The sequence below is a fragment of the Molossus molossus genome, unplaced genomic scaffold (genome assembly GCF_014108415.1).
Source record: "Molossus molossus isolate mMolMol1 unplaced genomic scaffold, mMolMol1.p scaffold_m16_p_15, whole genome shotgun sequence".
NCBI lineage: Eukaryota > Metazoa > Chordata > Mammalia > Chiroptera > Molossidae > Molossus > Molossus molossus.
Window position 1 is genome coordinate 28,196,694 of NW_023425350.1, and position 23,644 is coordinate 28,220,337.

Here is a 23,644-nt window from a genome sequence, read left to right on the forward strand (position 1 = left end):
ATTTACAATTTTTGATGAAGCCTAATTTGTTGTTTGTTCCCTGTGGCTAGTGCTTTTACTTAAAGGTCTATGATCTACTTCAAATTAATTTCTGTGTATGGTATGAGATAAGGGTTAAAATTTATTTTTTTCACTTATGAACAATAACAAATAGCACTGTTTATTAAAGACTTTGCTTTACTTCTCAAGTACATTTAGAATATTACATTATAAAAAAATTAGATCTTCAGCCCTGGCCTGTTTGGCTCAGCGGTCAGAGCATCAGCCCGCAGACCAGAGTACCAGGTTCGGTTCCCAGTAAGGGCACGTACCCTGGTTGCAGTTTGTCCCCGGCCCTGGTTGGGGTCATGTGGGTGGCAATCACTCGATGTGTCTTTCTCACATCAATATTTCTCTCTCTCTTTCCCTCCTGGCTCTATCAGAAGATAAGTGCAAAAATGTCCTCGGGTAAGGATTAAAAAAAATTAGATCTTCAAATTATAACATGGTTAGCTAGCTCATTGGTTATTAAAACTGTGCTTCTGAGGTCAGAATTATACGTTCATTTCTTTAGGATCTAGTTAACTCGGCCTTGTTTTGTGACCATAGAATATATTCCTAACCTGCTTTAGCCATATGGTTGATTTGTATTGTTCTGAAGTAAGGGGGTATAGGATAACTCTATTATTGTATAAGATTAAACATTAAAGCATATGTTCTATATGATAATTCACTAATTTAATTTTGTGTGAAAGACAGTACATTATTACATTTTTAAAGGATAAAGTATTCATAGTAGTATGATGCCTAATGTGGCATGCTCAGTTTTTATGCCTTACTAAAATAAGCAGAAATACATGAATTCTAGTAAACATTAGGAAATAATTTTCCCAAATTTTGTATAGAGTAAGAAATGTAGATATGACACTATAAAGTTCATTTTGTGTTAGGTTTTATGGGTAAATGATGATGATTATAAAAATATAAAACAGTAAAATTCTAAATGTGGGTCTACATATGCTGTGTCAATATATAGACATTTCATAGACCCATTCATTGATTTACACTGAGATGTAAGTATTAAACGTGAGTTAACTTTTAAGAGACTGAATTTGAATTATATTACTCTGGTAGAATTTGTGCCAGCCTTTGGTTAATCATTATTTTGTTGATTATGTTTGGTTCAATATCACTCATTTTTCAAAGAGCTTTATTGCAACATTGCATATTTACTATAGGAAGTCTGGACGGAAATGTAGCATCGGGTCATGGGAGATTTTTCTCCTCTAATCTTTATTGCACCAAGTGTTATTAAAGTTAATTTTTTTCAGTAACTGAATTCTCTGTAGAACCTAGTATTTCATTAACCAAATGATATGGGATCAGTTATTCTTTTTTAATGGTAGACAAACATATCTTTGATTGTTTAAATCTTGATACGCTTTATATCATACTTTGACTCCATTTAGATTAAATATTTTATTTTTATTAAGTTGAGTATAATTGAGAATTTTAGAATTCTAAAGATTTGCAATTGAATCTTGCTTATAAAATTTACTAGCTTTGGAAGTTTGGGCAAATTACTTAATTTCTCTAAGCCTTAGTTTTCTCATTAAATGAGTTTGGATACAAATATTTACCTCACCAAGATCAAGATTAAAAGGATATATTAAGTCTTAGACGTTCTTTTATATGTGCTTAATTCAGTATAGTATTGTTATGAATATCATCACCTGCTGACACTAGTTTATATTAAACATTGAGGTTATTAGTGATAGTCATTTACATCTCTCTTCTTTCTAGGTTCTAACACATAAATAATAGACACCACAGAAGGCAGATGCCCTCATCTCTTTGTAAAATTTAGACTCCCTGATAATACTGGAATTTGAGACTACAACATGGATTTATGGACAAGTTAGGAGTTGGCTACTATCCTTAACAAATTCTCCACTATAGGGCAAGTTCAGTCTGCTGTGCTTCTTTGAATACACTTACCGGATAGCTATCTGGAAAGTTACAGGCCTGCTTTACACACCTAGTTATCAGCCCGAGGGAGAGCCTGAGCAAGACTAAGTGTGAGAAATGGGCAGGTGGTCCTGTTTTCTGTGAATTAACCTCATTTCTTTTTTTGTAGTTTTTTTTTTTTATCCTCACCTAAGAATTTTTTTTTCCTTTTTTTTTTTGTTCAAATAGAGTGAAAGGGAGAGAAAGAGAGAGAAACATCCGTGTGAAAGGGACACATCAAGTGGCTGCCTCCTGCACAACCCCAACCAGGGCCGGGGACAAATCGCAACTGAGCTATGTGCCCTTGGCTAGAATCGAACCTGTGACTTATTGGTCCATGGGCCGATGCTCTAACTGCTGAGCCAAACCAGGATAGTAACCTCATTTCTTTTTGTTAAAAGTAAAGTCCAAGGAAAGCTTTGGACTCTAACTCATCAATTTAGCTCTTCCTCCCCAGGACAAAGCACAAATTTGTGGAGTAGAAAGACTGAAGTTTTCTATAATACCTAATAATATATTAACTACTCTTGCCTGCTGCCCCATTACCCCTGTGGGAAAGAGAAGGGAAGTCCCATTCATTATCTTTATAATGTGAGATTAGTATAAGAGTGTCTCCCTACTTTGAAAGATAAATTTCTTTTATTTACGTATAGTGTTTCTGTAAGCTGTAGAATTCATACAAGAACTATGCAAAATGAAGAGCATTCACACTAGAAGAATCTAAGTATATGTTGGCTTAAGGAAGTAAATTATGTCTTCTTAACTTACTAATAGAAAATTATTGATGGTGAAGAAAACCCAAAATAGATAAACATAGGCAATAAAATCACAAGTCATCTATTACCAGCAGGTGATAGGAGTTCTGTTTGCAAAGATATATTTAAGACATCTCACTTAACCAAATAATGTAATGTGTTTGTTCTTTTTAAAAATATGTTTTTATTGATTTTTAGAGAGAGAGGAAGAGAGAGGGAGGGAGAGAGACAAACATCAGTCAACTGTCTCCTGCATGCTCTCTACTGGGTATCAAACCTGCAACCAGGCACTGAGCCACAATGGCCGGGCTGTAATTTTTGTTGTTGTTGTTAATTCTCACACAGTTTGTGAAATTGATAATATTGTCTGTCTTTTAAAAAATTTTAGAAATCTGAGTTTAGAGCCATTAAATAACTAGAAAAGCTACATAATTAGTGACAGACAGGTTTTGAATCCAGGTTGGTTTGAATCTCTTGTCTACTCTGCTATAAAGCAGGGATTGGCAAACTTTCTGTTAAGTTTAGCCAGGTAGAAAGTATTTTAGGCTTTGTGGGCAGAATTACTCAACTCTGCTGTTTTTGTGAAACAGTCTTAGACAATACCTAGAAGAATGGGTGGGGTTGTATTCTGATAAAACTTTATTTGTGGCCACTGAATTTCATATAATATCTATGGGTCTTGAAATACTATTCTTTGTTTTTCAGCTTTTTAAAAATGGAAAAAATTGCCCTGGCCAGTTTTGCCCAGTGGTTAGAGCGCCGGCCTGAGGAATGAAGGGTCTCGGGTTTAATTCCCAGTTAAGGGCACATACCTAGGTTGTATGCTCCATCTCTAGCCCTGGTCAGGGCACTTGCAGGAAGCAACCAACTGGTCAGTGTGTCTCTCTCACATAGATATTTCTTTCTCTTTTCCTTCCTCCCAACCTTCCTGCCTTCCACTCTCTCTGAAAATCAATGGAAAAAATATCGTCTTGTGAGGATTATAAATAAATAAATAAGTAATGTAAACAATTCTTAGTGTGGCTGGTCCTACAAAAAAAAGATGATGGGATCAGACTTGGCTTGTGGACAATAGTTTGCTGACCTCTACTGAATGGCTTTCTATAATTTGTTCTTTTCCCCACCAAGGATATGGAAATGGAGAATTCTTCTAATAGTTTTTTAGAATAAACTAGTATTGTTAGGTACAGTTACAAGTTAGAAGTAAATCTTCCTTTGAGCTAAGATATTCATGAAATGCTAAGATTATGAGACCCTTTAATACTGTAATTCTTCACATTACCACACCATATGCTTTTAGAAATCATAAATATTCAACTCTTAGTCATTCCTATTAAATTGTCATTTGTTCTGGAATCATCAAAAAACTTTGATTTTAGGCTTTTTTTGTATATAAGATGCTTAGGTAATTTGATTCTTCTGGTAAGAGAAAAAGGGTGTTGGAATTACAATGAAGGGTTCTCAAAAAAGATGATTCATGCAGAATTTACAAAATTGGCATCTTAGATTACAATTTGTCATTTATAAACTTGACTTTGTAGAGTGAATTTCATATAAGTTTGGCTTATGTGCAACAAAAATACTTCCAGATGTGATCACTGATATATGATTCTGAATTAAAAAGCTTAATGAAAACTTACAATGTTGACAAATCAACACTAATAGAAAACTGTCCCTACACATAGTGAAGTTTATCAGCAAATGTTTACATTTTAATGTTTGGTAAGGAAAAGAGATACACTAAAACTAAATTTCAATTTGACCAATAACAGCTATAGCTATAGATGGTGTTGAATTAAATGGTTCTTCATAGGAACTATGTGGTTGATGCTGAGCCTAACTCAATAAGCACTCAATAAAGTTTGATGTTAAAGAATCAAAAGATTTTTTAGCACAAAAAGAAAGGTTCTCTGTTTTTAGGATTTGTCAAATTTAGTGAACCAGTCAGATTCTAGACAAATGGAGAAATTATTTGTATTAATACTATATCGCAATCATTTAGTGGTTGACTGTTGCCTATAGTATGAAATCCAATTTCTTTGGGGTAAGATTTAAAGCCCTCCTTAATTTGACCCAGCCTTGATTTTCATTCTCTAGTGGTAAAAGACTGTAATCAACTTTATTATTCACTCATTTATCCACAAATATTTTCCCACTTTGGAATGTTTTTCTTCCTTTTTCTCTCTAGCCTGTTTTGCTCAGACTTCAAGACCTGAATCAAACCTCTTTTCTTTCAGTAGGACCACTCTTGTCCATTGTAATACATTTTTTTTTTCTAAATTTCTAGCACTTACCACCTGTCACTTCTTTGGTAGTTATTCTTGTACTGCTTTGTTAATTTCTTATTAAAAATTTGCTTTTATCACTCCAGCTAGATGTAAAATTCTTTGAGAATAGACTATGCTTGTACTTGTTTTGCTATATCTTAGCACTTGGGATAAAAATTAAAACTTCATGAAATCCTTATTTGTGGTGTGGAAATTTTTTTTCTAAGATGCATTATTTCTTTTTTTTCTTAACTTTTATTTTGAAATAATTTCAACTATATAGAAAAGTTATAAAACTAACACAAAGAATTAACTATTCAAAACTTAGATGTATAGTTGTTAACATTTTGCCACATATGCATTATCATTCTTTTTTTTTTTTTTTTTTATCCTCATCCAAGGACATTTTTCGATATTTTGTTCAGATAGAGTAGGAGGGAGAGAGAGCGAGAGAAACATTGACATGAAAGGGACACATCGAGTGGTTGCCACCCACATGACCCAACCAGGGCCGGGACAAACTGCAACTGAGGTACTGCCCTTAATGGGAACTAAACCTGGGTCTCTCTGGACCGCAGGCTGACGCTCTAGCGCTGAGCCAAACCGGCCAGGGTTTACCAGCCATTCTATAAAATGTCTCTCATAGCCCTAGCCGGTTTGGCTCAGCGGTTAGAGCGTCGACCTGCGGTCCTGAGAGACCCGGGTTCGGTTCCCGCTGAGGGCGCGTACCTCGGTTGCAGTTTGTCCCCGGCCTTGGTCGGTCGTGCGGGTGGCAGCCATTCGATGTGTTCCTTTCACATCGATGTTTCTCTCTCTCTCTCTGTTCCTCTCTCTCCCTCCCACTCTACCTGAACAAAAAAAATGGGAAAATGTCCTCGAGTGAGGATAAAAAAATAAAAAAAAGTCTCTCACATTGGTTATGTTTCATTATTAGATTTAGGATGTGCCTTTTTGGCAGATATACTATATGTGATGGGTCCTTAGATTGCATCATACAAGGGGGGGAGGGTACATGATAGAGGTTTGTTCCATTATTGTGATGTTTTCTTTGATTACTTGGTTAAAGTGGTTCTTTTTCTTAACAGAACCTACGTGGGGCCAATTAATATATAAGAAGCACTTGAGGCCATTACTTGCATTAACTTGAGGGATATCAACTGCTGTTAAATTTGGTAAATAATAAAATTTGAATCGTTATAGTGAGTTATAATAGTCACTAGTGACGCCCTGGCTGGTTTGGCTTAGTGGTTAGAGTGTTGCCCGGTGGACCAGAGAGACCTGGGTTCATTTCCTGCTAAGGGCGCATACCTCCGTTGCGGTTTGTCCCTGGCCCCGGTTGGGGTTGTGCGGGTGGCAGCCAGTCGATGTATCTCTCTCACAACCATGTTTCTTTCTCTCTCTCTCTCTCTCTCTCCCCCCTCCCCTCTATATCTGAAAATAAATGCAAAAAAAAAAAAGTCCTCAGGATGAAAAAAATAAAATAAAAATAGTCACTGGTGAGTTTGAATTAGCACAGTGATCAAGACAAGCCTGGGCATTTATCCAAACACATACTAAAGGTTACTCTAAAGCTATAGTAATAATAATAATTAAAAAAAAAGTGTGGTGTTAGCAGCTGAATAAACTGGAAAAAAATTCTTTTGAAGAGCCTCAAAAATATAAAGTATTTGACATATGGTGAAGGTTATATTTTAAATTAGTAGAAAGAGGATGGATTAGTTAATATATTTTGGGAAAACAGAACCATTATATATCTTTTACATTCAGTTGCAAAAACTCAGTTTGAGCAGAAAGGAATTTGTTACATGGTACTAAATGGCTTACAGAATTATTAAGAGGACTGGAGGTGAGGGTAGGGTGGGGACTATAGGCTGTAATTCCAGGAATTAAAAAAAAAGACTGGCCTGGGTTCAAATTCTGGACCTATCATCCATTGGTTATAACTTTTGGCTTAATTTCTCTTTGGTTAATTTCTATATTTCTAATATGTAGCTATTAAGAAAGGAACAGAGAAGAACTATACAAAACAGGAAACAATTAATGAAAGGACATTAACTACATACCTATCAGTTATTACTTTAAATGTAAATGGACAGATGCTCCAATCAAAAGACAAATGGATAAAGAAGATGTGCATATATACAAGGGACTATTTGTTACTCGGCTATAAAAAAAGAACGAAATCTTGACCGTTTGTAACAAAATTGATGGACCTAGAGGAAATTATGCTAATTTAAATGAGTCAGACAGAGGCAAATACCATGATTTCACTTAATATGTGGAATGTAAAAAAAAACAAAAAACACAATAAATGAACAAACCAAACAGGAACAAACAACAGAGAGCAAGCTGATAGTTGCCAGACAGGAGGGGGGTTTGAGGCACTGGGTGGAAAAGGTGCAGGGATTAAGAAATACAAATTGGCAACTACAAAATAGTCCCAAGGATGTAAAGTACAGCTTGGGAATATAATCATCAATGATACTTTAACCATATATGGTGTAACTACATATGGTGTCAGGTGAGTGCAAGAGGTATCAGCGGATCACTTTGTAAGTTACATAAATGTCTAACCACTATGCTATACACTTGCAGCTGATATAATATTGAATGTCAACTGTAATTGAAAAAAATATATTTTTTAAGTCAATGGAAAATTATATATCCAGGCATGATTACTGATGGTCCTGACCCTTCAGGAATGAAGGTCAAGATCATCTAACCAAGCAGCAAACACAACCAGCTCAGATGCTTACCCATGGCAAAGGGAATTTTTAGGAGGCAATGGATGAAGGTAATTTTAAATACATGCTCTAAAAGAGTGACCAGCTGCAAAAGCATTAATTTGATTGTTACACATTTTTCTTAATTGTGAATAAGTTGGAGTGTTTGTGAATATTTTATATGTTAAATCTACATAAATGTCTAAAATTTAAAAGATTGACATGTGGGGAAAGGTCAGTTATATACTGCTGAGTATTATATACCAAATGATAGAGGTGAAGCTTAGAAGAGTTTAGGAAAGGAAGAGTTCTGTGTTGAATAGAATAAAAGGAATAACTTCATGAAGGTGAGACCTGTAGTGGGTCCTGAAGATAGCATATGGGGAGGTGGGCAAAGTTATTTCAGACTAGAAGTGAACTGAATGAGCATTATCTGCAGAAGAGGAAATTGGCTTGGATGCAATCTTACGTTGATATAAACTGGAGTAGTTTGAAAGTTTCAGAACCAATAGATTTACTCCCTCTCCTCTGTCTTTTGTAATAAGGTTTAAAGTCACTGCTTTAAAGTATGACATGTGTAAAGGAGTCAGTTCTAATTATTAAACTACTTAGATATTTAAAATCTGCAAATAAAATGTTATTAGAGACGTTGAAATCTTTATCCTTCCAGGAAGGTTATTATACTTTCTCATGAAAATTTAAGTTGTATAACTGCTCCTGTTATTGCATAGTGTGTTGCCAGTGTTCTGACTAGGGTAAGATTTATCCTTTGTCTTGATGGGTTAAAATAAACCTAGGCTGGCAGTAAATAGTAACAGTTTCTTCCCAGACATGTAATAATCCACTTAAAAATGGTATGTAAACATATATAATGGCTTTTTTTAATTGTCATGGTACTTGGCTGCTTTGGGAACCTTTTGATTATCTGTTAAGATTATAATTGTTTTAATTTGTTATTTATTAAATATTTTACTTACAAAGTAATATATGGTGTCTGAAATTTGAACTATAGTGTATATATATTTTTTAAAAATTTATTGAGAGGACATAGATACAGAGAACATTTTGTTGGTTGCCAGTTGGGAGGGGGGTTGGGGGAATGGGTAAAAAAGGTGAAGGGATTAAGAAGCACAAATTCATTGCTAGACTGACAAACCTCAAAGGGAAAGGGGTTGGGGGGTGGGAAGAAATAAACCAAAGAACTTATATGCATAACCAATGGACACAGACAATAGTGTGGGAAAAGGTGGGAGGGGGGAGGAGGGAGTCAATGGGGGAAAAATGTGGAACATCTGTAATTCATTTTACATCCAACAATAAAGATTTGGGAGAAAAAAATTATTGAGAGGAAAAGTGAGAAAGGGGAGGAGAGAGAGAGAGAGAGAGAGAGAGAGAGAGAGAGAGAGAGAGAGAGAGAGATTTGTTTTTCCATTTATTGATTTATTTATTGATTGATACCTGTATGTGCCCTGACGGGGGATCAAACCCGAAACCTTGGCGTATTGAGATGATACCCGGCCAGGGCCAAACTAGTGTATATTTAAAGTCACCTTTAATGAATTAAATATTAGACTTCCAAATCGACTTTTTAATACCATTTAAACTTTTTCTTTAACTGGTTCACATTTTAAAGAGAAGTAAGGGAAATATATTAAAAATAGACTCTGTAACAAATGTTTTTAGCTACATATATTTTATCATAAGAAATTATGCTATAAACATTTAAGACTTTTTTGGGGGGTCATTTTTAGAAAGCTTCCATTCCCCAAATTGCTGCTAAAATTCTCTTCTCATTAGGACTTTGTTCTTTCCTATTTTCAGATATATTGACATTACATTGACAGATACATTTACTGTATGTGTACATCACTTAGTACCATAGTAAGGCAGATTATTATTTCTTTCATGCATTTTTGTGTCTTCATAACATTTTCCAGTGTTTATTTTATGGCAACATTGCACCATTATATTGTTCAGGGCTTGGTATTAGGAAAGCATATCTGCAGATATTTTTGAAGTTGCTGCTAGATATAGAGGAATTGGCAGTATTTTGCAATAGTAAAGCACAGTAGGAGTTTGGAGGCCTGTGTTCTAGTCCTGGTTCTGCCCTGTGTTATGTAACCTTGGAAGTCAGTTCTGCACTCTCGTTTGGCTTGCATGATCACCAGGTCATCTTCTATAATTATATCATTTTGTGCCATGGTACTGCAAACAAATGAGCATATTAGTGTAAAAGTTTCAAGAACGAAGTTTTGGAATACCTCTGCTTCAGGTGTAAAAATATTAAAATTGTATAGCTTCCCCCCTTTTTAATGTAAACTTTAACTGAAGTATTGCATAAATGCAGAAAATATTCACAGATCACAAAACATTACCAGGATCCCAGAAAGCCCCTTGGTGACTCCTAGTTGTCACTCCTCCTCCTTCCCTGTCTAAGGGTAACTGCTATCTTGACATCTAACACCATGGATTGATTTTGTCTGTTTTCAAAATCATTCAGTATGGCTTCTTATAATCTGCCTTCTTTTTCTTAGCATTGTATTTGTAAGTCTTGTAGAGTTGTAGTTTGTTCATTGCTGTGTGGAGTTCCTTTGTGTAAATATACAATTGATTAATCCAATCTTCTTTTGGACCAATCGTGAAGAAAAAAGAGGTAAATTGAACTACATTAAAATTAAGAACGTCTGGTAGTTTTTTAATCTCAGGGATTCTCTTTCCAATGTGTACTTTTATATACTGTTTAAATGACTCTTCAAGTTACAAATGGGTACTTCAACTTAGTTAAATTAGCCTAATGTCTCCTATTTTTCTTTTTCACAGCAGCCATATGAATATTGTCTTGCTACCTTTACTGAAAGAAAGGAATAGTTTGATCATTGTTGTTTTTTTTATCCTCACCTGAGGACATTTTTTTGCATTTATCTTCAGACAGAGCAGGAGGGAGAGAGGGGGGAAGAGAGAGAGAGAAACACCAATGTGAGAGAGACACATCAACTGGTTGCCACCCATAGGACCTCAACCAGGGCTGGGGACAAACTGCAACCGAGATACGTGCCCTTAGCAGGAACTGATCCCAGAACTCTCTGGACTGCAGGCCACCGCTCTAACCGCGGAGCCAAACGGGCCAGGGCAAGAATAGAAGCTTTAATTCACATTTTACAACTAGTTATAAGGTACTTTTGTGTTTTCTTAAAAGTAGTATAAAATATAAGGGTATTGATGACTAAGTTATTTAAATATATTAGTTTAAATTAATATAACATTCTGGCACGCAATTATAGAAGCTGAATGTGTAGGATTTTTATATTCATTTCATCAACATTTATCAAGCAATTATTATGTGTATAGTCGTAGAACTTTTTTTATTGCTTATATCAAACATTGTGTTAAATGGTGAATAACACATACAACTTTGTGATCCCTAAAACTTTCCCCAACAAGTCAATAATAATCAATTGTAGAGGATGAACACATTTTATCATTTTAAATTCAGTCCATTCTCTATTAACTTTTTCTTAAGTTAGCAACTTGGATGGGAGTCACAGACCATTGACAGAACATTAGGCAGTGGATTCAGTATGAACCTAAATAGCATAGATTATGTCTAACACAGTTACTCTTCTGTAAATATCACCCAAAATGGAAAACTTTTTCTTTTTATTTATTGATTGAGAGAGAAACGTCAATTGGTTGTTCCACTTATTTATGCATTCCTTGGTTGATTTCTTGTATGTGCCCTGACCAGGGGTGGAACCTGCAACCTTGTCACATTGGGACAAGTACTCTAACCAACTGAATTACCCAGCCAGGGCCTAAAATAGAAAACTTTTAAAAGAAATGATCTGTTATTTGTTGCTTAGCTGAGTTTTTAATATACAAAGTAGTTTGTATGTTTGAATAGGGTAGGCAGAGATATTCCTAATTATTTCGCCTTTTCCTCTATCTTTTTTTTTTTTTTTTTTTTTTTTATCCTCACCCGAGGACATTTTTCCATTTTTTTTGTATAGATAGAGTGGGAGGGAGAGAAAGGAAGAGAGAGAGAGGGAAACATCGATGTGAAAGGGACACATCGAGTGGCTGCCACCCGCACAACCCAACCAGGGCCGGGGACAAACTGCAACCGAGGTACATGCCCTTAGCGGGAACCAAACCCGGGTCTCTCTGGACTGCAGGCGGACGCTCTAACCGCTGAACCAAACTGGCCAGGGCTCCTCTATCTTTTTATTCTCGCCCACTTAACCTAGAATTTACAGGTTTATTTTTTATTTTTATATTTCAATTCATTGAGAATGGATCAGTTGATACAAGTGAAGGATTTGAACTAAATATTTGCTGTTTAAAGGGCCTTGTTTATTGTGGGTCATAAATTTGGGCAGAGCTTAACTAGGCATTTCTTTTCTACTAAAGTCCTTGGTGACAAGGTTAGACAGTTTTTATTTACATGTCTGGTACATATCTGGATGGCTGACAGGCTGGGTGGGCTTAGCTGGAACTGCCAAATGAGCATGTATATGTGGTTTCACTAGCATGGTGGATCAGAGTAGTTAGACTTCTTAAGTGGCAGCTCAGTACTCCTGGAGAAAGAAACCAGAGTCTTAAGATCTACAAGACTTATTAATGCCTAGTCCTGAAAGTTATGCAACTTCTGTTAGTCAAAAGCAAGCCACAGGGCCAGCCCAGATTTGAAGGAGAGGACTACACAAGGGCATGAATACTGCAAGGTGTGCTTTATTTTGGTGGGGGTGGGGTAGGGGGGATAGGGGTCATCTTTGGAAACTATACTATAGGATCTATAAGTCTATAACTCTGTATAATATAGATAAGACATTTTTTTTAACAAAATGGTATTCGGATCATATAATCTAAGCTGATTATTATAAAATCCAGCTATCTTAATATTTTTATTTCCCTATAACAGCTTCCAGAGTACCCTGCAGCTTATTTATATTTTCCCCTAGAAATGTGTCTACCTCAGATATAGTTTTTTTGTATTATTATGAAAAATATTTAATATACAGAAAAGATGAAAGGCTTACAGTGACAGCAGAAATATCTACCACTTAGATTCTATAATTAACATTTTGCTATACTTGGGTTATCACATGTCTATCCTCCATCATTCTGTCTTATTTTCTGATGAATTTAAAAGTAAATTGCAGGTACTTAGATATAGATTACAATTGCTTTCTCTTTTTGATTCTTTTACTTGGGAGGGTAGTCAGAAAATATAAAGAATCTCTATTGCTGTATCTTCTCTGAGAACTTATCTTTGGATACTTTTCAACCTGCCTTATTCATTACATATTCAGCCAAACTTTGCTTTAGTTTTTCACAACTCCTACTCCTGATAGTCTCACTAATATTTTTGGAGGAAAAGAAGTCATTTTTAAAAATTATAAAAACAGTAATTCATAATCCCAACATAAGCACAACTACTGTCATTTATATATTCCCTGTTTTTTTTTCTTTTTCATTTCATGTATTTTTTTTTTTTATCCTCACCCAATAATATGGTTATTGATTTTAGAGAGAAAGGAAGCCGGTGGGGGTGGGGGGAGAGAGAAAACACATTGATGGGAGAGAGAAAAACATCAATCGGTTGCCTCCCATATGCGTTCTGACTGGGAATCGAATCTGCAGTCTTTTGGTGTACGGGACAACGCTCCAACCAACTGAGCCACTGGCCATGGCTCATGTGTTATTTATAGCTATTGCTTCTGTGCATATAATTTCAAAATATTTTTTGAAAATATGTGAAGTTTGCCCTGGCAGGTTTGGCTCAGCGGTTAGAGCATTGACCTGCGGTCCGGAGAGACCCGGGTTCGGTTCCCGCTAAGGGCACGTACCTGGGTTGCAGTTTGTCCCCGGCCCTGGTTGTCGTGTGGGTGGCAGCCACTCGATGTGTCCCTTTCACGTCGATGTTTCTCTCTCTCTATTCCTCTCTCTCCCTCCCACTCTACCTGAACAAAAAAAATGGAAAGGTGTCCTCAGGTGAGGATAACGAAAAGAAAAGAAAATATCTGAAGTTTTTAGATTATTATATTATGGCCTGGTAAGCGAGTGTTTTATGTTTCATTGAATAGCCATGCCACCATTGGACAGTTAAGTTGCTTCCCAATTGAGAAAAGCTCTCGAACTCAATGAATTGGTATTGCTCATTGTCTGAAACTGGTCATATGTAGAGCTTATCCCATCCCTCTGACTCACATAACCTTAGGAGTTGAAACTGATGAAATGGCAGAGAAACAAAGAAATTGGAGGGAGGAAAGATAGACTTCAGTCCTGGTTGGCTTTGAAACTACATTAGGAGCAAATGAAGTTAGAAAAAAGTTATGTTTTCAACTTTAATGAAACACTTTTGACAAATAAATTTTCATTTTTACCCTTAATCTGGCAGTTATTTTCTGAGTTGGGCTGAGTAAATTTCCTATTTAAAGTTTACCTGCAAATTATCATATAAGAAACTTTTGGTTAAAGTACTAGAAATGGATATGTATGTTAAATTTCCAATGAATTTTATTCCTGTTTGTTGTGGAACTTTGTGAACTCTAAGAAGCAGTAACCAGTTCACTACCATTTACTAATATATACTCAAATAACTATAATATATACTCAAATAACTATAATTTCAAGTTTTCACCTTCTTAAGCATAAGTAGCTAATTAGAGAGGGATATTCTAACATCGAACTCTATAATCTTAGGGTTATACAGAATCTTGTAGAGGATAATTTAAGAACCCTCTTACAGTGATACAAGATAGTGATACTTAACCCATCAAGATAGTTGAATCTCATTTTATTAAAAGATTTTTCAGAGAAAGCTGTTCTTGATTGTCATAGTTCATTCTGTCTAGAATTAACCTTAACTGTAAAAAAATTCTTATCTAACATATTCTTCTTGTTTGGCCCTCTGTGGAAACAGGTGGTTACTATTTTTCATATACTAACTTGAGTTACTTGAAACTTAACATTTATCATTTACAGTTTGCTGTATTTGAATTAAGCTATTTACATAATACAGATTGACCTAAACAGAGCTTTCTGCCCATGAAAAAGATGCTCTCTGGGGATTATTAAAATATGCTTCTGGACTATGTTTAGTCATGTTTGTATGTGAATATATTCACTGTCGTAATGAGCGGTTAGGTAATTTGAAGTACATTGCTCAATTGCTGGTACTGTCTTTAGAACATATAAGTATAAGATCTATCAACAAATGTTATAGCAAAGTACCTCACTGGAGAAAATGGTCTGGATTTAATCTGACTTTAGAATATGTATATTTGCTTTGGAGGAGATGTGGGGAATTTGATCTGGGCTCTAATCACCTAATTTGGCAAATTCTTGGAATGTTAGATTGATCCTGGGATTAATTTATGGGTCTGAGTCAGATCTGGGATGATCCTAGAAGACAGCATCGCCTTTTCAAAGTGGGCTCTAGGACATCTCATGTATTGTACACTTGAGACTTACTACTTGGATCTCTCATTTATAAAGATTTCTTCAAAGAAACCATAGATTTAAGATAATGTAGTAAGTCAAGCACAGGAGAACAATAAGAAAATGGCACAGCTGATCCTTCTGTTCTTAATTCAAACTTTCTGTCAGCCACATCACAGATTTAAAATCAGTGATCTAATCTGGTCTGATAAGAAATCATCTTCCCAATGTCAAAATTATTGAAAAGACTTGTTTGAAATATGGATGAATCCTACCCTAAATATATGTACTTAAAATATTAACTAATGTTTGAAAAATCAAAAAGTAGTTTATTTCCCATGTCTTAATTATTATTTACCACCGGATCTTTATAAAATATAAATATTATAAGCTTTTTGGGGGGGATTAAGTCCTATTAAAAAAACAAGGCAATGTATGGGACTGAGTGAAAGTAATAAAAAATTACAACTGCAGGATTAAGATTTGTGTCACTTGGAAGAAATAAATATGCTATTTTCCAGCACACACACACGAAAGAATGAAGCTATTGCTGTTACAAGACATCTGAGTTCTCATTTATTTTATATTTATTCCATGCCTTCTATTTTTATCTTTTTGTTAATCCTCAACTGAGAATATTATTCCATTGATTTTTAGATAGAGTAGAAGGAAGGGAGAGGGGAGGGGGAAAGAGAAACATTGATGTGAGAGAGACACATCGATTGGTTGCCTCCTGCATGACTTCTACCAGGGCCTGGGAATCAAACCTGAGACCCCTTGGTCTGCAGGTTGACACTGAGCCCAACTAGCCAGAGCTATTTTTCTTTTTTTTTTTAATCCTCACTTGAGGATTTTTTTTTTTTTCATATATCTTCAGACAGAGTGGGAAAGAGAGAGAGAGAGACAGAGAGACATCTATTTGAAAGAGACACATCGACTGGTTGCCTCCCACACCACCCTGACTAGGGCCAGGAGAGACCACAACCGATTTACGGGCCCTTGACCAGAATGGAACCAGCAACTCATTGGTCTGCGGGCCAACGTGCTAACCGCTGAGCCAAATTGGCCAGGGCTTTTTTCATTTCTTTTAATCCTCACCTGAGTATATGTTATTTTATTGATTTTTTTCAGAGGGGGTCGGGGACATCAATTGGTTGCCTCCTGTACACATACATTCCCTGATTGGGGATCAAATCCACAACCTAGGTATGTGCCCTTACTAGTAATTGAACTCACAATCTTTTTGCGCACAAGATGATGCTCTAACCAATGGAGCCACCTAGCCAGGGCACTTTTGTGTCTGGTTTCTTTTGCTTAATATTATGTTGGTGAGATTCATCGATGTTGTATGTGGTTGTAGTTCATGCAATGTCATTGCTGAATATTTGGTTATATGAATATGCCACAATTTATTTGTTCATATTTGGTTTGTTTCCAGTACTTGACTATTATGGATAATGCTGTGATTCCTGTACATCTCTCTCTCTCTTTTTTTTTTTATCCTCACCCGAGGACATTTCTCCATTTTTTGTTCAGATAGAGTGGGAGGTAGAGAGAGAGAGAGAAACATTGACGTGAAAGGGACACATCGAGTGGTTGCCACCCGCACAACCCAACCAGGGCCGGGGACAAACTGCAACCAAGGTACGTGCCCTTAGTGGGAACCGAATCCGGGTCTCTCTGGACCGCAGGCCGACGCTCTAACCACTGAGCCAAACCGGCCAGGGCATCTGTACATATCTCTTGATACACATGTGTACATATTTTTGTTGCTTTTAATAATAAGACTGGAATTGCTGGCTTATAGGCAAAGTATTTATTCTACTTTAATACCACATAGTTTTACTTAGTAACTATACCAGTATGTAGTCCCACCAACAGTTTCAGGAGTTCCTGTTGTTCTACATCTTCAACACTAGATATTGTTAGTCTTTTCATTTTAAGCTGTCTGGTGAGTGTGTAATGGTTTTTTTTATTGTGGTTTCAAATTGTATTTTCTAGATTATTAATAAGGTTGAGCAATTTTTTGTATATTTATTGACCCACACGTTTTTCTATCAGACTGTCTTTCTAATTGATTTGTAGGTATTCTTTGTATATTAAGGATGTGAACCCTTTGTCAGTTATATGTTCCAACTACTTTCGCCTATTCTGACTTTCCTTTTCACTCCTAATGGTATCTTTTTAAAAAAAATTAATTTATTTTTGTTACAGATGTTTCTCCTTTTTCCCCACAGACATCCTCCTCCCTATCCCACATGCACCCCTGCCCCCAGTATTGCTGTCAGTGTCCATTGGTTACACATAAATGCATATAAGTTCTTTGGTTTATCTCATCCCCCCAGCCCCTCTCCTCTGAGGTTTGTCAATCTGAACCATACTCCTTTCTATGTCTCTGGGTCTGTTTTGTTCATCAGCTTTTTCTGTTCATTATATTCCACAAATAAGTGAGATAATGTGGTATTTGTCTTTCTCTGATTGGCTTGTTTCATTTAGCATAATATGAGATCTTTCTTTCTTAGAGCTGCATGGTGTTCCATTGTGTATATGTACCACAGTTTTAATGGTCTCTTTTTATGAAGAGACATTCTCAACTTTAAGACTGGTTTAAGCTATCAGTCTTTTCCTTTTTAGTAGTGATTTCTGTGTCTTGTTTAACTATCTTCTGAAAGCTTTATTATCTGCCTTTCACATTTAGATCTACAGTCCACCTGGAACTGATTTTTGTATGTGGTGTGAGTTAAGGGTCAAGGTCCCATTTGACCCATCATTGTATATTGGTGTGACTCCTGTTTTCCCAGATCCCTAAAGCACCACCTTTGATCTTTATATGGCTATTTTTATTTTTGGGTTCTCTTTCCAGTTCCATGAGTCCATTGGTTTATTTTTGTCTTAATTACCATAGTTTCGTAATAAGTCTTTATATCTAATAGAGCAAGTGCTCCTCCTTTTTCCTTTTCTTCAAGGTGATTTTAGTTATTCTTGACCCTTTGCTTTTCTTTATAAACTTTCAAATAAGCTTATCAAGTTCCATGCATGCACACGTGCACATACAAACTGTTGGAATTTTTTTCGTATTGATTTAAATTTCCAGATCGGTTTGGGTAAAAGTGGCATATTTTATTGAGTCTTCAACCCATGGACATAGTATATTTAAGCCTTTCATTTCTCTTGACAAAATTTACTAGTTTTATGTGCAGAGGTCTTGAACATCATTTATTATTTTTATTTCTAGGTATTTATTATTTGTTAGTACTATTATGAATGATATATTTTAAAAAAATTTTTCTGAGTTGGGTTCATCTGTTGGGCGGAAAGCCTTTATCAGGGGCCTGGCCAAGAACAAGGTCCACGAGATTCCCAATGGTGTCCACAACGACTGGTTCTACAGCATCCAGTGCTGCGGCTGTTGCCATGTCCGCATTGGGTCAATCATCTTGGGAACCTGGTACATGGTGGTAAACCTGTTGATGGCAGTTTTGCTGACCGTGGAGGTAACTCATCCAAAATGCCATCTGTCAACATTCAGTATGAAGTCATTGGCAATTACTATTCATCTGAGAGGATGGAAGATAATGCCTGTGTTCTTTTTGCCGTCTCTGTTCTTATGTTTATAATCAGTTCATTGCTGGTGTATGGAGCAATTTCTTATCAAGTGGGTTGGCTCATTCCATTCTTCTGTTACCGGCTTTTTGACTTCGTCCTCAGTTCTCTCACTTATTTGCCAAGAATCAAAGAATATCTGGATCAATTACTTGATTTTCCCTATAAGATGACCTCCTGGCATTGGACTCCAACTGCCTCCTGTTCATTGTTCTTGTGTTCTTCGTCTTTTTCATCATTTTTAAGGCTTATCTAATCAACTGTATTTGGAACTGCTATAAATACATCAACAACAGAAACACACCAGAAATTGCTGTGTACCCTGCCTTTGAAGCACCTCCACAGTATGTTTTGCCAACCTATGAAATGGCCATGAAGATGCCTGAAAAAGAACTACCACCTCCTTACATACCTGCCTGAAGACATTGTGCCTTTGTCAGTAACCCTGACACCACCAGCTTTTGTCTTGTTTATTTTACAGAATGCTGCAATACAGGGCTCTTCAGACTTGTTTGATATAAACTACCTTTTCCTTTGTTTAAACATTTACTTTCGAACACTAACAAGCTTTTGAACATCTATTATAAGTCAGCTTTTTTGTTTGTTAAATCTATTACATTTTAGTAGTTTTCGAAGACAATCTAGGTTAAGCAAGAGCAAAGTGCCATTGTTTGCCTTTTATTGGGGGGTGGGAAAGGCTGTTCTCTACACATTTTCTTTTTTAACTTTGCACGTTCTTTATATAATAGTTTGCATTTTGGTTATGTGCTGCCCTGGATACTTTTCAGGAGGAATGAATAAAATATTCAGGGTGAGTGAATTAGCTCTAAGATCTGAAGTTTTCAGCTATGAAAACAGGACAAATATATAACATTTTAACTTGACTGGAAGATGATGATTGCATGTTTCTAATTTGTATGTGTTTCCATTTTGTGATAAGATGCTTTAATAAATTTCTTCAAGTTTACTGTCAAAAATTTTTTTTTTTCTGTTCACTGCTAAGATATAGTAATACAGTTGATTTTGTGTATTGACCTATGTTTATCTACCTTGCTAAACTTGCTGTTAATTCTAGTAATTCTAATAAGCTAGCTATATATATTTTTTGTCTGTGAGTGATAGTTATATTTCTTCTTTTCTGATCTTTATTTCTCTTGACTTATTGAACTGAGTAGGATTGCAGCACAGAATAGAAGTTGTGAGAGGGTTTTTGTTTTTTACTCCTTATCTCAAAGAAAAGCTTTCAGTATTTCAACATTAATTTTGGGTTTTGTTTTGTTATTTTGATATATGCCTGTTCCATTTACTGTAGCTGCATAACCAATTAAGAATTTAATGGCTTACAGCATCTATTATGATCATGGATTCTGTGGATTAGGAATTTAGATAGGGCACATCATGAAATGCTTGTCAGCTGTGTTGTTGGAGGGCTTGGCTGCAAGATGCAGAGGCAGAGGGAAGGAATTATCTGAAGGCTCATGTACACATAGGTCTGGTTGTTGATGCTGGCTCTTGGCAAGGAGCCTCATTTCATTTTTTTTTTATTATTATTCTTACCCGAGGGCATTTTTAAAATTTATTTATTTATTTTTATCCTCACCCGAGGACATTTTTCTATTTTTTGTTCACCTAGAGTTGGGGGGGGGGGGGAGAGAAAGAGAAACATCGATGTGAGAGAGACACTTCGACTGGGTGCCACCCATACAACCCCAATTAGGGCCAGGGACAAACTGCAACCGAGGTACGTGCCCTTAGTGGGAACCGAATTTTGGTCTCTCTGGTCCGTGGGCTGACGCTCTAACCGCTGAGCCAAACTGGAACACCACATTTCTTTTGTATCATTATATTTCCCATTTTGTCTGCTTTTATTTTTTCTGCGTGGTCTCAACTGAATGTCCTTTGTGTCAGATACATTGCACACTCTCCAGCCCACTTCTTTTAATCTTTCAAATGGCTCCTAGACTTTGATGAATCTGTGCAGGTATTAATTGAAAAAGAAGTATTTTTTCACGTCTCACTTGAAAAACTCTTGTCATTTTGCGGATCATTTTGCTTCATTTTTCTGTCCTTTATTAGTTTTGCTGTTAGTTTTTCCTTATCTCAGTCTTTGTAGCACAACTCTTAATGTTCAGTTTGGTTTAGGTTTCATCCATTTCATAGTATTTTTTTTGGTGTGTATTTAGAGCAGTCATATTGTTTGTGTTTTACTTGAGGTTGTTTTAAATTTCCTTTTCTCAATTATAAATATAAAGCTTAAAAGCAAAAAATTCAAGTGATAAACTGCTGATAGTTTTTTTAGACACTTACCTCCTTGAATTTGTTCTTTGATTAGCCCTAGGAGTAGCTTTAAAAGTAGTTACCGCCCTGGCCGGTTTGGCTCAGCGGTTAAAGCGTCGGCCTGCGATCCTGAGAGACCCGGGTTCGGTTCCCGCTAAGGGCATGTACCTCGGTTGCAGTTTGTCCCCGGCTCTGGTCAGTCGTGCGGGTGGCAGCCACTCGATGTGGTCCTTTCACATCGATGTTTCTCTCTCTCTCTCTGGTCCTCTCTCTCCCTCTCACTCTACCTGAACAAAAAAATAAAAATAAAAAATAAAAGTAGTTACCAAAATAATAAATACTTGCATTCATTAATTTTCACCTGGTTTTACATGGTATGGTTTTGTAAGACAGACTCAAGATATTTATAATTTGAATTACTTTATACATTTACTTATTGTAAACATGAGTGGTTTAAAATTGGAATATCTGACCAGATATAAATTGTTTATTGTTATAGGTTACTTACTAGTGCAGTTGTATTATTTTTAAATAATTTGGAAAATTAGTGAATTAAGAAAAATGACTATTTTTACTGTTAATTACATTCATTATCTTTAGTGAAATGGTGATAATAAATCAGCCATGTTAGTCTTAGGTTAAAAAAAATCAATGAAAGGTGATCATTCTTTCAGTTTCTTTACAGTTTATATGCATTTTATTTTAAAAGCAAAAGGAAAGAGGAAATGTGACTTGCCACTTTTCCCACACATTGTTTATTTTATTTCCTAGTAGAGAAAATACTTACTTTGGGGGCTTCACCTCTGTTATTTATAGAAACTATTTAGTATGTTTGTGTTTCATTTTCAGAAGGCAAAAACTATTTTTGTATTTGAAGCAATTGTACTTTACTCTTAACCAAGTAAAAGAGGATCAGAAAAGTAATGCCCGAGAACAACCAAATTATTGTAGTGAATCTTCATGCGGTGCATTAATTCATATGTTTCTGCCTACGCCTGGAGTTTAGCCACTCCCCATAGCAGCCCAATTTTTTTTTGTCTGAATCCTAACTCCTTTTGCCTGCGTGCTCTGTCTGCTCTCTTTTCTTCAGTTTCTTTGTCTCACTTTATAAATAAGTAGAAAACCTTTCTGCAGTTCAGAGAGCAAAGGTCCAGGAGAAGAGCTATCTTAAGTTTTTATTTGTGCCAACTACAAGTGCTTTGTGGTAGGCCATCTGGACTGGAAGATTTCCTCAGAATGTAAAGTATGTCGTGAGATTTAGAAAGCTGGGATTTGCTCTGGAACTATCTGGGAAGGCAGCAGGAAACGTAGACACAACTGGTTTATATTGCTTGTAACGTAGGTGGCAAGAATGGAAGACAGTTTGCCTGATCTCGCTTCAGTGTGTGGTTCCTCTGTACTTAAGAACTTCTGCACTGGTAATGTATTTCTCTTTTCCTGGGAAATCAATTCAGACTTGTCTCACAAACTTTACTACTTGTGACAAAAGAATTCTGAGGAGTTTGGAATAAATCTAGATCCCTTCCTTTTTTAAATTCCCCCTCTCTTTAGAAATATATGTGTCAATAATGGCATAAATAATTTAAGACTGTACCCACTGTATAAACAAATATATTCCTGTTGTGAGGGCAGAGTGGCTTTGCTCAACTCATTCTTTTCCTGTTTCCCCCCAAAAGATGGCCATTATATTATTCTTGGGGGGGATTAAAATACCGTATTTTAATGGAAAATAATGAAAAAGTATCTCTTAAAAGCAAATTGGAAGTTGTGTAATTAAGCTGGACATTTGCTTCTATCAAGTCTAACCAGAAAACTTCATCAAAAGCAGTCAGTTATCTGTTTTAAATTAAGTGAGACTTTGAAAAAAGATCATTTTAATTGTGAATGAATTCTGGAGATAGAAGAAAGTAAAGTCGTTCCCTGGGGCGAGCCATCATGCTCACAGAGTACTGTAACAAAATGTTTTAAAAATTTTTTTGCTTAACACAATTTCTTTTTAAATTTATGCTAGTAGGTACATTTTTAGTAGGATTATCTTACAAGGAAAATACAGTTTTTAAAAATAGAAAATAAGTCAACAGCATTATTCATGTTATTTCATTGACACCAGAAATTAGTCTTATTTTCATATAATCATATTGCTAGCTAGAGGTAATTAATATTATTTTTTTACTAAGGAAATAAAATATCTAAACTTTAATAGTTAAAATGCTTTATTTAATTAAAACTTCTTTGAAAGAAAACATTTGATGAGGAAACATTAATTCCTGTGTAAATATAAATGTATATTCATATGAGCTGCTGTGTTTTATGAATATAGTTTTTTATAGTTTATTTCCAAAAATAAATTTTAGTTGTTGTAGAATACGTAGGCATGACTTCTTCATATAGTACTTAATTTATTTCTGTCTTTATGTGACAATATTTGAAGATAATATTTGAAGACAATAAATTCCATTTTGGAACAAAACCAAAAAAATGATTTAATTTTAATTTACTAATGTGACAAATCAGTTGTAGTTTTTTTTTTTTTTTTTTTTAAGAAATAATATTTAAAGACTGAGTCTTCCCTTAGATGCATTATATTGATTTT

The 23,644-nt window shown here is 35.6% G+C and overlaps 1 protein-coding gene and 1 pseudogene across 1 annotated transcript in view; both read left to right on the top strand.

Annotated features, from left to right (window-relative positions):
• The window catches only part of EML4 (EMAP like 4), a 157,677-nt gene that overhangs the window by 21,604 nt on the left and 112,429 nt on the right, over positions 1 to 23,644 (top strand).
• On the top strand, positions 18,331 to 19,281 carry LOC118631206 (annotated as a pseudogene).